General features: G+C 41.0%; 1 protein-coding gene across 1 annotated transcript in view; it reads right to left on the bottom strand.

Moving 5' to 3' along the window:
* The window catches only part of LOC134534042 (noggin-2-like), a 227075-nt gene that overhangs the window by 85203 nt on the left and 127557 nt on the right, over positions 1-14315 (bottom strand). The window contains exon 2 of the mRNA XM_063372000.1: positions 9579-9680. The gene's annotated coding sequence lies outside the window, so the exon portion shown is untranslated. The remainder of the gene's footprint in view (positions 1-9578; positions 9681-14315) is intronic.

Below are 14315 nucleotides of genomic sequence, written 5' to 3' on the forward strand. Positions count from 1 at the left end.
ATGATTCGATAGTCGACGTAGCTGCTCCGGCAACGAATTCTAGCGGCGTGTACGGAAACTACGTATGATTCGCGTCCAGTTATGTAGTTGAAACACACTAAATTTGGGTAGCTATAAATTTATCACGCCCGGCAATTATTTTAAAGAATTCTCGGGTAAATTTTGTGACCGAGTCTCGTATTATAAGTGTATTTGCAACACGAGAACACAACACTAATTTGCGCTTTTTCGGAGGTTATATGTTACACATCACTGGCGAGAACTGAAAGACTCTCTTACGATTTTTTTGTACTTTTTGTAATATTAATTTTTTATTAAATGGATGATATAGGTAAAAATACTCCACGCAGCATAAAGAGACGAGTTGCACTCACACACAAGCTTGCTTTTGTTAGTGATAATGAATAAATAAGATTTTTAAATTATTTTCTTGCCATACATACGCAACACATGTACGGTAGCCACCACTGTTTAATATGTATTTATTCCGAAAAGTTTATGTAAGTAAACGTATTAAATAGATTTACCAAACATATTTGGTAAGTAAAACCTCAACTAATACACAACACAAACAATATTTTTTATTAAGTATGCATCACATAAAACTACACTATAAAACAAAATCCCTCGCTTGGTAAGCTTCCTTGTCTTGGCAAGCCTGTGTTTGTCTGTGTTTCTTCGTGTTAGGTCTCATCGCTGGGTTCGCTTGGTTGTCGTTGTGTTGCCCACTGTGTTCGTGTCTGTGCTGTGATATTTGTCTGACTAATTACTCCCACGGAATTCTCTGTGCAGTATATCCATTAACTGATTTTTGGATTGTTTTGTGCATGCTCGTGTATTCCTCTGCCCGTTCCTGAAGTGTTCTTTATAATAGCAATGCCGTGTGTAAAAAAAAGTTTAAAATGTGCTATAAATTTACTAACATTAACTACATAATATGTACAGTAAATGAAGCATAAATAACAATGTCTGATTATTTGGACACAGGAGAAGTATTTTGCTAATTTTTCATACACCTCGGGAACATGTGAATAAAATTTCAATTTTGCGGACCTTAAGATATGCGCGTGGGACTAAAGAAGCACCTCGTGTTACAGATACCCGATGCTCTTTCTCGTCTCTTTTTTTCTGCAACTGCTTTCCAATCTTTGGCTTTATTTCCACAATCCTGGAGTTTAGCTGGCCTTTCCACTGCTTTATCGCAAACTCATTTATCTCGTTTCTGACGCACGCAAAATCCATCGATCATAGGTTATTACCTCATTGCATCTTTTGTTAAGGTAAATGATACTAAACGCAAGATGAATGGAACGCTGTCGCGAAAAGATATGCTAGCAGAATGAATGTATTACGAATTATGGTCAGCACATAAATTTACATCCATAATACAACCTGAAAATGGTAAAATATTAAAACCATGTCTTACATGAATGAGATGCAGAACGTTGAAATGGTCATGCAGACAATACTGGATATAATTTTTCCCATAATAGCTGTAACACTGTTCCGTACAAAAGTATACAATTCCCTTGTCTGTAGCTTAGACGTGCCAGGAAGACGTCAGAAAAAAAGTAAGCTTTATTTTTCATTTATTTGTTAAGTTACTTTACTCACGTATTTGGAAATTAAAAAAAATGTCGCCAAGAGAACAATCACAAACCCTATATTATACTTTTTTTTGTATAGCAGATGGGAATTAAGTTTTATACCACATCAAACATGATACATATTCCTAATATGGTATGTAATTTGTTGTAGTTATTAGATCTTAGCTACGAAATTTCAGGTAAAACTCACTAAGATTTTTTTTTTTATATTCTAACCTAACAGTAGGACAAAATACACATACGCCCCAGCAAAACTAGTGTTAAATGAGAAAAAAAGTTACACCACTTATTGAGAAATAGTTTAAAGTGCTGTGTTTAAATTAGTGAGCACTTAAAATGGTTATGGTGTGCTTTCGTATTTCGTGTGCATTACATCAATGCAACAGTACTAAACGAACGACATTATGTCAATAAAATTAATGTTTATACCAACATTCCTGTCTCGCATGATCAACGCTTGGATTACAAGTAATCATTTTTAAATATGGCGGGAAGACACAAAACGAACAGAAGGATCCTAATAAGATTTCGAAAGTGATCACTTAACCACAAGGCCGTACGCAGAAGGGAATAAGGGAGAATATAACCCCCCCCCCCCCCCCAAACCTTAAAAAGTCTAACTGTATCATTCCCACCAACTTAAGGAAAGAGAACGAAAGCAAAACTCCAGGCAAAATGGTTATATAATCCACCGAAATGATGAAATTCTGTGTTCGATCTTGCTGAACCACGAAACACCTTTAAGGCCCCCGCCTACCAGGGAACACGTACGGTGTACAGATCTTCAGGAAAAAAAACTGTATCAGGATACATCCGAGTGGCGTTTGTTCACGAAAAAGTATTTAAGAATACCTGAGGGCGGAAGAGTAGTCCTGTTTCCCGATTTCGTTTTTGACTACATATTTTAAGAGAGTGAAAAGGAGCTAAAAACCTGTATTTACAGAATAATTTTAAGACAAGAAACTCCCGGTAAAGTTTCTTGAAAGCACTCAAGGGACTTCCAGTACACATTCATCTTCATTTCTCCATGTGACGTTATGGTTACCACACAAAATTCATAGTTTCACTGTGTATGTACGACGAGAGTACTGCCCATAAGTCTTGCTCTTAAGAGTCCATATCGCGCTGGAAACACCAGCGAGCGTCGCACTTATCAGCCCGCATCACTAACGCACATACACTCCTGACTAGGCGCCCTTAAAGGAGAGTCCGTGCAGGAATACCATTGCAAACAAAAATGTTTGAAGAGTACCAACGATACGTTCCAACACACCGGCATGGTTCAAAACACGGAGTGTATTCCCCCCCCCCCCCAAGTGGTTCGAATCCCAGAAAAATCTTGTAGATCTCGTGGCCTTGTGAGTTGGGGGAAACCTCGCTCGACTTTGTATCGGGGCCATGACTATCAAGGTCGATTTTTACGCTTTCACTGAGTGCATATTCTCACTTGTGACATGAATATCTTACAGGATAACTTTCGAGAATGATCTTCAACGACGGTTTTTTTTAAGCGCACATTTTCGTTACAAAGGAGTAAAGTATGGTTACTTAGTTTTCGATGCTTTTAAAAATGAACGGGAATTGATGTAACTATATTTAAACACAATTATTAAACATGCTATCCCATACAACCCTATTGGTACGTATTTTTGTTTTCCTTTTAGAACACAGGAACGAAATAAATCAAACTTTGTTGTTCTGGCACAAATATTTTTTTTTTTTTAAATATACAGTTAACATAATTATAGTAAGTGTAAAACCTTCGTAATTATTATCACTTGCGTGACTTTTTACATGATCTATTGAAAATAGTTGGATGTAAATAGCCCTTAAATGAAAGTAACGACGAAAAATATGAAAATAAACGAACATGGCGTGTGAGAGCGTACCTGAAGCTTAAGCGCACAACCGATTTCCTCGCGACGCGAAGGCGCGCTCAGTTTCCGCGCGGCCTGGCGTAGACCCCACACGCGGCCCGGCGCGCAGTTTCCGCGCGGGCTGCTGTACATGGGGGCGGGGATGTTCTGCCGAGCGTGTTTCCGTCTCCGGGCGTCGCGAACAGCGCGTGGTCTCGGCGAGACGGTAAAAATTTGCGCGGCGAATGCATTAAACATGCGTCTGCCTTTCTCCTCGCCTCAGTCACGAACTGTTCGAGGGGCGTGCCCGGTCGGCCCGCCGCTCCTTCTTTTATTCTTTTTCATTTCTTTCCTTTTGTTTCCTTTTTGTTCCGGCTACAGGCGCCAGGCGCTACACGCGCGCGCGCGCACACACACACGCACGCAGACACGCACTCCAAACGTATGTTCACAGACAGTTCCAGATAATCTGAATCTACTCGTGACGATCATCCACATTCAGGAGGAAGATAAGGTGGGGTCTCATGCCCCTTTTGATAAATACTTTTTTTTTCTTTTCGTTTTTTCTTCATTTCCATTATTTAAGGGCTAGCTCTGTAAATCTAACGCCACACGTCTCTTGTCTTTGCTGTTCTGCCACAAATTATGTTCAAGAGAAATGTAATAATTGTAAGTGTAATGTAATAGCCGTAAAAAGTCGCGCAAGAGATAGGAATTACAAACAATTGTGTGACCTTTTACACCCATTGTATAACATTTAATAAAAATCCGTTGAAAATATTTGTAATAGAACATCAAACGCAAGATAATTATAGTATACCCTTTATGCGAGAATATTAAAAACAATATTGCGCGTAAGACAAACCACACAAACCCACAAACCCCCCCCCCCCCCACCATAAGGCCATAACAATATTTTGTAGTTTATTATTGGAAGCTTAGCTTTGTTAAAGCATAGTGCATAACTTAAAAGTATACCTAAAGTTAACCGTGACTACAAATAGTTTCTCCAGTAATCTTGTAGACGTAAGTAATTAATTTTCTTTAGATAATGACTAAAACTGTAATAATACTGCCAATAGACGCTATTTTAAACCAACAGAAATACACATTTTCAATTTAAAACAATAACAAATTGTTATGCCCAAAAAAAACTTTACACCAAAAATGACGTCAAGATGTCGAAACAGAGACTGCATAATTTAAGTTGTGTGCGTTTTATAGCCGTGGAAAAACTGAAAAATAACTTTCATTGCGTGACCATGACGTAATTTTGTCAAACAATTTGGTTTTAGTTGATAATACCTGCCTGACCTTTAACAAAAATTATTTAACATGTAGCGCATGTGGTATACATATGGACAGTCTGGCGCAGAATTCAGGATGTGGATTGTGGATGAGGTCAAATACTGAATGCCATCTTGTACTATAACGTCACGGCGGCCATGTTAGTATTTCTTGACCTTGACACCAGTCGTTATTTTGGATGAGTTGAGAGGTCATCCGCAAACTTAAAACTCCGCCATTTTGTTTTCTAGAACTTTCAGCTTCTTAGATTCCACCATTTTCTTTTCTAAAACTTTCGCAACTTTTAATCCGCCATCTTGGATTTTAACGTCACAAACACCATATTGAAAATGCTTATATACTATAAAAGGAAAAAGCTTTTAATTTATAAAAAATATATTATAAGCAGTTGAAATAAAAATATTTCTTAAAACAAAAATTCCTCGTAAATGCAAAGGCAAGGTGGGCGAGGTCCAAAACTCACTCAGCTTTTACACATTTCAAATTTTAAACACTACTGACCTCAGTAGGTAACTGCTCCCTGATGATGGCGACTGCAATGTCGACCGAAACGTCGGTGACTTTATCGCCAAGGACACGGCTACAACCCAGAAGCCAAGCTACTTCAGCCAATGGCCGTGAAAGCCTGCGAAAATTATTGCCAATATGAAGTTTTGCAGTGTTTATGACTTGCTCTGACACCGCTGGTTGCCAACATAAAGCCCGTTGTTGTCAATACGAAGCCTTGCACTGTCCACAGTGCTGCTTGCTTGGACACCTCTGGTTGACGATACGAAGCATTGCGGTGTTCGCGGTGCTACTTGCTCGGACACCCCTGGTTGCCAATCCGGCGCATGGCGGCGCTTCGGAGCTGCCGCAACGGCCAGCCTCTTGCTCCTAGGAGCACACTCCTCCTCCCCCCCCTACCCCCACCGCGCGCCAAAGATCCATAAACTACCGGCTCCGATATTCGCCGCGGCGCGCGGGCATAAATCTCGCCTCCGGATTGGACCTTATTGCCCCGTGTGTTATATTAGGCGCCGTTGTCCTCCGCGCAAAAGTGGCGCAAGTAGTACAGCCGGTTTGTCGGAGACGAGCGTACACTTGCTTCCAAAAGTGCATTACGCATGCGAGGTTAAAAATTACTTTTTTTCTCTCTAGTGGCGCTTGGGACGATTTGCATACACGTGCTGCGTGCTTCGCTGAAATTTATACCTCGGGGTGAAAGACCAAGGGTTATACCCTCGTTTCTCAAAGATCACAAAATTCGGCTTGCATCAGATAGGTATTAAGTGTTTTTTTTAACAGTCGTTAAACAAGCCACTCGAAATATACCTTCCACCAAGGCGAATTGAGTTAAATTCCAAGCGGGGCAAAATCTTCAATGTTTCTTTGGTATGTATGGCTGCTTCCACATTTCACCTACAGTAGTTTTTTTTTAGGCGTTTTTACACTGTCATTGGTAGGGGATCCGAAATTTTCGCGAGTTCACTTAAACGTCAAGTAAAAAACTTCGAACATTTGTATTCAGATTTCTTCAAAAGCACCACAGTTGTTTCCAGCACACCCCGAAGAGTTTCAAACCAATAACAAATCAACAGCAACCTAACGGTAGGAATCACATTCAAGTCACACAAGACGAGAATTTCTCTTCTCTAGGACATCAGCTAATGATCGAACAAATGCGGCTCAATGAAACACGACCCTGCCTAGTCCAGCCCGCAGGACTTTGAAGTCGCGAAACTTCAAGCACGGGCGGTTCCACGGCTGGGAAGGTTTTCTATGAAATACAGTGGAAATTAATGAGAAAATGAACAATTAAATTATAACTAGATTGTAATTTAAGGTTCTTGTGTATACATTTAGATTTCAATTGGGTTTTCACGTATGTGTTTTCAATATCCCTTCCCCCCTTTCGAATTAATGACGTGATTTCAACAGAGTTTGATCGGTAGCATTAAAAGAAACTACCCCGAGTAAAATTTATCAGAAAAGGAATATTTAAATTTCTTAATACAAATTAGCAAAACCATAATCGAAATTTAAATTCAAGCTTGGCTTAGAAATGTTGTTTCAAAAAGTTTTAATTTTCAAATCAACAAGGGTGGTGACCCTGGAAGACCTTTTCTCTGGGGGGGGGGGGGTACTCCTTCCCCCCTCTCAGGCTCCCGTTAAGACTCCCCCCCCCCCGGGTAAGATATATCACGGCCTCGCAAAGTAACGAAAAAGAGCCGCCGCTGATTCGAGGGTCTATAGTTGTTGTCTTCTGGTGTTTCAGGGCATGCCAACTAACTCCTGATCTCACGACAAGGGTCCTGCAATTGTACACACAGACGGTCGTCGAACAGCAAAACCCGAATACGTTCTTTGAATGATTCTTGCAACAGGGAAGATTGATTCAAGGCCTATATTTGTGCATAAACTACTGCTGGTCTGCACTGTATGGCACAGAGAAACCTCAAGAACGAAAAAAAAGATATGAATACGCAAACAAACAAGAAAAAATAAAATAAAAATCAGCAGATTTCAGAAGTCTATTTCACAGACATCACGAAGAACTCCTGGAAGGAAAAAGTCAATATAATAAAACAGCACAGAAGAACAGAATGGACTGATAACAAGACATGTGCAAAAAGAAAAGTAAATATAGAAAAAACAAAAATAGACAAACGTTGTCGGCACAGCTACAAAGAGACAAACTCGACGATTATACTAAACAGATGATCTGGGCAACTCAACAAGGTGTCCAAGGTTGTATTTTGTCTGCCTTTTTTTCTGTTCTCGTTTCAAATTTCTCGTCACTGTCAGTCCACCATGTTATTCTGTGCTGTTACATTAAATTGAATATTTCCTTCCAGAAATTCCTCGTGCTGTAGGTATAGTAAATTGACTTCTGACATCGTCTGATATTGGATTTTTTTTCAACGTATTTGTATATACATAATTTTTTGTTCGTTCTTGAGATTTTACTGTGACACAGTGTAAACCACCTATGGCGTAGGAGAAAAAAAAATGAAAGTTTTAAATCAACAGCGCGAATATCGTAGGACCCGGCTTCGCACGGTTGTATTAATGGGGGAAAAATTGTGACCAAATCTCTTATTTACAGTTATAATAAATGAAATTAAATGAAAATTAATTAATTTTGACAAAAACTTAATACAATGCTTTGTAATGTAGGTACCGAAGAAAAAAAAACGAATAGCAGCGATGGTTTCCCGACTCTCGTGCACGCAACGTTGTCATGGAGACGAAGTACCCACTGTTTCCCGCGCTTAAACACCAATCAACATTGATAATCAGTTTATTATTAATTATAAATTATTAAGACCATTAATCGAAATAAAAAAAACTATCCTATCTCTCAAGTTGGAAAAAAATTACACGTAAATGCCAATTTTAATCGAAATCGGTTGACTTTGGTGAAGAGTTCACTGGAAACAAACATCAGGACACTGGATTTATATTTATTGAGATTAAGATGTATTAAGTGCCACCTCCCTCCGTATCGAGTGGATGTGTTCGACCCGGATCTGGACGGGCTGGAACACTACTTCTCGAGATTGGGAACCCAGCCCGTCTGACGACGAGGCCTAGTTTACCGGTAAAGTGTTTTCGGGAGAGCGTTTGACGCCGAGGGTCGTTGTAGATCTCCGAGCCCCCGGGGCCGGAGTGAGGGGACTCTGGCGGGACGCCTGCCCCACGGCGCGCCCCCCGCGACCTTCCCAAGGTCACCCACCGGGTCACCGCCAGACACTGGTTAGGGGCGCCGACGCCCGCCTGTGTGTTTCCACGTGTCACACCACGGCACTTGGTTAGCAGTCTTTTCGTGAATGGAAGTCGCACCGAACGGAAACGTGTAACAAAAAAGTGCTGCCGCGAACTAAAGTTCACAAAGCCAAAAAAAGAATTATTATTTTTTTTACTGAATTTTAACATGAACGGCAGTATTTTTCAATAAAATTCCTTGTCGAAAATCAGGTCCAAAGCCGGGTTTTTTCCCCCAAGTCTTTTTTTTCACTTTTGCCGGAGCCGTTTCATTATATAATTTTAAAATTTTTGTCTGCAAATATAATGATTGGACAGTCCACGTGGCTGCTCCAGAAGTGAATTCTAGCGGCGGGTGCGAATACTACGCGTGTTTCGCGTCTAGAAATGTGGTTGAAGACACAATTATTGGTGTATATTTATCACACTTGGCATTATTATTATTATTTTTAACAATTCTGCGTTAAGAGTTGCCTGGCTTCTGGGTTGCAGCCGCGTGTAAGGCGAAGATATCACAGACGTTCTCCTGCCTTTTAAGACTCTCGCCTTAGATGGGAGTGTTTCCCGATTGGCTGCAGCGAAAGTGTTAAAAGACTATGATGGGGGTTTGCTACTTTTTTTTACTGATTTATAGCTTACATGTTTAAATTAACCAAAAAAAACTCTTTCAGGCTTGGGTTATCCAAGAAGCAACACACAAGCTTTGAAAAAGCTACGGGGTAGAAATGCGGTGGACTGAGCTATAGAGCATTTGACGTATTCTGAATTTTTTGGAATCGACTTCTGGCAAGTGATTGTTGTAAACAGACACACCATTACTCAACTTAAGGCACCGCCTACATCTGTTTCAATCGTCGTCACACTAGAAGTAGTAGACACCGCCTACATCTGTTTCAATCGTCGTCACACTAGAAGTAGTTTCGTGTTTTAACGGATTTTTGTAGAAGCAAACAAACCTTTCTCTCAGTGTGTTAGCGCCTATTTCCAAAGTGTTAGCGCCTATTTCCAAAGTGTTAGCGCCTATTTATAAAGTGTTTTTAGAGCAGTGCGGCCCGCTTACCAGCGCAGCAGCCTGCTTTGAGTGGACTGGCGAAGACTGCGCCCTCTGCTTCCAGACAGTCGCTGGCCGCTAGTGCCCTCTGTGTCCAGCCATGGTCGACACCTGCGAACACACGCACACAACACACGCTAGAGTTAACGGAGCAGTTTCCCTAAATCATTTTTGCTTCTAGTTTGTCAAAAGTTTTTAACCTTCAATTTACGAAGGACTCTGGTTACCGTTTATCCAGGGATATCCGTAGGTTTACAAACGATTTTGCTCACTTGGCGTATTGTTGGTACATTAACTAAACATTTAAAAAAACTGCTTTAGTCTACAACAAGAACACTCTTATTTTGTCCACGTGTGTGTGTCTACGTTTGTTGAGAAAGACACGTGAAACTTGGAATTCGAAATACGGCGTAGTTTCTAGGAAAATTCACTTAATTGAAATTATGAAGAGCTTCTTGCTTATTTGAGTTTAATTCCTCGTTGAAATTCCGTAAATTTACTGTAAAATTTATAAGTGTTCTCATCGTGTTTTTTTAAAATTATTAATGAAATAAATTCGTTACATAACCACGATTAATTGTTTATAAAATGCTTTTGCTACAATAAAATCCTTCTTGGATGTTTTTTATGAACCTATAGGCAAAATTTTATTTTAGTTCTTGTATGTACTGAAAGCATGAAATCTAGTTTTGCAATAACCGTTCGTGTACAGCATTCATCTTACTAAATTACTAAATCAATAAAAATCAAGTGTTCTTTAAAAAATATATATAACTGAGTATTTTAGTATTGTATTATATTTTTAATGTCGCACAAGACATAGTGAATGTTGCTCAAATCGGTACCAGTGGCAGAAAATATAGTAAGAGAATTTTGTATGTTATGATAGGCTTGAATTTATAACATTCCGTTCGTAAAGTAATTGAAAAATTGATTAACAATTACCTAAGATGGAGGGTACCTCATCTTTCCGCCTAATAACGACGCCTACAGGAAATGAGCAATGAGCTAGGCACTCCCTCGTGCGCGCCAGCACCGCTGGTTGCCTACACTCGCAGGGAGCGAGTGCACACCGGCCCAATGTGGTCTTACAGTCATTCAAACCTGGGCTGCGCCTCGTAACCAGTTTGCATCCTTGCAAGACCGCAAAGGAGCGGACAATGTTTGCGTGTATGTGACACAGCGCTATCAGCTCTGAAAGATTTTTTTTAAGAAGGTAGACACGCCATAGTATTATATAGTTTAGTAAATGTGGCATCTGCCTGAAACATGATGCTATACACGATGGAAGTTTCAGTTAATGCTCCAATAAAACTTCGATTTTAAAAACGTTGCCTGAGTCAGTCCACAACAGCTATATAAGTTTCTATGGAATTACCTAACACGCGATGATTCGCTGATAAGTTTTTATGCAAAATTCATCGTTTATGCACTTTATTGTGTTCATATATATATTATATATAAAAGATAATACTCACGCTACAGGTTTTCATTTGCACATTTTTAGACTACAAGCTTTACTTAACGCTTGTTGGATTTACTTAAATACCAACCTTGTAGAAGTCTTTCCGAACCAATCTGAACAAGACCAACAACCAAAACGTTCATGCAATCGCCAATGGGCTATTAAAACTTCAACAAAATCTTCCGGATTAGAGGCCATGCACAGTTAGAAAAATTTAAATAAATGTGTGGGCTTATCAAGGACGAAACCAACTCAAATAAACAAGAGTTAAGAATAACTGTAATAACTACGCCGGATCCCGAAATATGGAGTTCTGCGCTCCTGTATGGACACGGTGAAAATTTAATGGGTAAGGATTGGGAGGGGAGGAGAAAAGAATAATTTTCACGCGTGGTTTTTTATTTAAGGTTTTGTTTAATAATATAAATTTGTAAGTTGATATTCGATGTAAACTCGGTACCCACAAATTTACTTAAGGTGCCCGTAAATCTTACAACCAGTGTGGAAGCTTCCAAATGAAACTTTAAACCGTAGACAACCCTCAGTAGGTGCTTCGTGTGCCGGGATTGTGTGGGGGATCGGCGTGGACTCTTGGCGCGTGAACGCCGCTCAGTGCAGCTGAACGGAGTTCGCCGGCTAACCGGAGTTGCAGCAGCCCGCCTCCTGGCAACGTTCCAGCCCCGCGGTCGTGCGCGCTGGCGCTTACAGCCGGCGCCACTAGGAAGAGCAGCGGTACGGGGGAGGGGGGAGGGGGTTTCCTTGGGTCGAGGCCAGGCGAGTACGGGACGTTTTCGGCCAGACGTAGGGACGCAGGGGAACGAAGAGGAGGGGAGGAGGAGGAGGAGGAGGGAGGCTGCCCAAGGTCGCAGGGGACCTAGCCCCGAACTCCCGCGCCTGTGAAATTGCCCGTGCCTTTTCCACGTCTTGTGTCCCCCCCTGCCGGCAGTTGGCGCCGAGACGCCAGAAGTCCGTCCCACGCGAGCCTGGGTAGCCTCCGAAATATGTTGAGGAGAGTGGAGGGGGGGGTCAAGACCCCCGCCCCCCCCCCCCTTAAAGCACACCAAGTGCCTTACGTGTCCAAAAGCAAAAATAAACCGGGTGGAGCGATAGTCGTCTAGCATACACAAACATTTTATCTCAGCTTGCAGACTATATTGAACGGAAGTAGTCTTTGGACATGTTTGTTGATGTGCAAACTTCGTAGCTCTCAGTCCGCGGCGCGTGAACATTGAACGGCAGTCGACGAACGGAAGTGAGACACAAAGATGGCGGACCCAACATTTGAGTGACACAAACCCGTATATGGTCAATTTCGTAAACATCAGAGAACATGCCAAACGTATTGTTGTGCCAGATGAAACTTAATGCTAGTGAAACTACCCCCAAATAATAATCAGCAAACTAGAATAGTCCATAGTAAAAGTGATCACGAGATTTAAAATATACCTAAGCAATCTGGCATTACAGTGATTATAATAATGCTCTCCTTGAAATATGTAAACGTGCTCGATAAAACAGCGGTAAAGTGGTTAACCTCAAGGGACCTGGTTCGAATCTCATGGCTGGATTTTTTTTTTACTTTATTAATCAACTCAATAAGGTTAAGGTTTGTTTGTAAGAAGTATTTACAGACTGATTTCAATCGTTTAAGAAAAAACCAATGTATAAACATATAGTTAACATTATATGTGTTTTTTAAATGTTTCAGGTTAATATTTTAGTAATGAAAATTTAACTTCAAGCGTGTGCGGAAACTACAGTATTAAATGTTTACTTATCTTCTGCAAACTGGCTAGTGAGCTTACGGTGCCGGTTTTCGATTCCTGTTTGGATCGGGGATTTTTCTCGCCTTGGCTTCGGGACTAGATACTGCGGATGACGAGGTTTCACCTCTGCAGTATCATCTGGCCACTTATTGAACCTCAGTTTATTGGTTGGCCTGTTCTTTTCGGACCCTGCTTCCTCCAGTACGTCACTGTTACGTTTCGCTCCCCGAAACCAGTGAACCGTATTAGAATAAACCCTCTGAAAAGGCACACCAGCTACACACACACGTGGTGTGACGCTAGCCTCTGGGATTGTTTGTGTGTAGACTAGCAACGTCCTGTTTCCTTTCTACCTACCAGCACACGCCGCCAAGGGTACATCAAGATCAAAAGAAAAGTGGGGGGAAGAGAGAGTATTATTTTTTTGTAATTCAAATAATATGAGAAATATTAGCCTATTTTTTTTGTGGTTCTTATGACCTCTCACGGATGAAACAGTGTCTCATCATCGTGTTATTAGTAGGGCCATGCATATTTCGCGAAAAGATTCCGAGACTAGTTATAAGTTAAAACACGGTATCATCATCGTCTTTGTTTCGTGATTGGGCGAATTTCTTACAGGTGCGTGTCGATTGTAACAACACCAATCACAGTAATTCATTGCGGAGGTAAACGCGTCCTGAGTGGCTCGGTCAAACAAGGCTTCGACTTATCTCGCAGACGGCCGCCAATCGCAAGGAAGAAACCGCTGCTGCGGCTATACCTTGTTGCAGTCTAATAGGCGTTGAAATGTATTCGCGAAAAATACCTACCCCTAGTTATTAGTTTCTTTACAAATGTAGGAAGAATACCAAACACAAACCTGCTGTTAGTAAATTTCCCAGAAATTTGTTGGTTCATCATATTTTTCCCTCTGTTTTATTGTTTTTTCTTTGGAAAAAGGTGGTGGGGAGGATGAGGGGAGGAGGGGAGAAGGGGGGAACAGCTTCCCACCATCTCTGGATTGGCTTCATCGGCTACTGCAGCGTCGCGCAACATTCGCCTCCTCGGCACTCAGGGGTCAGAACGAGGGGCGCACAGCAGCGATTCAGCGCGACGCGATGTGCCGGAGAAACATCGCCGTGAACATGCGGTTTTCTCGCCCAACTGACGAACAGAAATACGAACGAACGGTTGAATACAGAATTTTTTTTCTTTTTGCCATGACATACGTAACAAACATACGGAGTACTTAACATTTCAACATTTGGTTGGAAAAAATAAACTGTGCGTGAACACATTTCAGTGCTTTCACAAATAAATATAGTAAACAAAGACCTTGAAATAAAAATAACAATAATTGCATGTGCACAAAACCTGTTTAACCCATCTTTTGAAATAAAAAATAAATCTGACGTTAATTTCAGCAACGCAGCGCCATGGAAATAGACAATACTTCCAATCGAAAAGTCTGTCGAATCCGCCATTTTGGCTGTGCACCCACGGTCGCCTGCTCCATCCAAGGATGACAGACAT

The sequence above is a fragment of the Bacillus rossius genome, chromosome 7, assembly GCF_032445375.1.
Source record: "Bacillus rossius redtenbacheri isolate Brsri chromosome 7, Brsri_v3, whole genome shotgun sequence".
In the NCBI taxonomy this organism is placed as follows: domain Eukaryota; kingdom Metazoa; phylum Arthropoda; class Insecta; order Phasmatodea; family Bacillidae; genus Bacillus; species Bacillus rossius.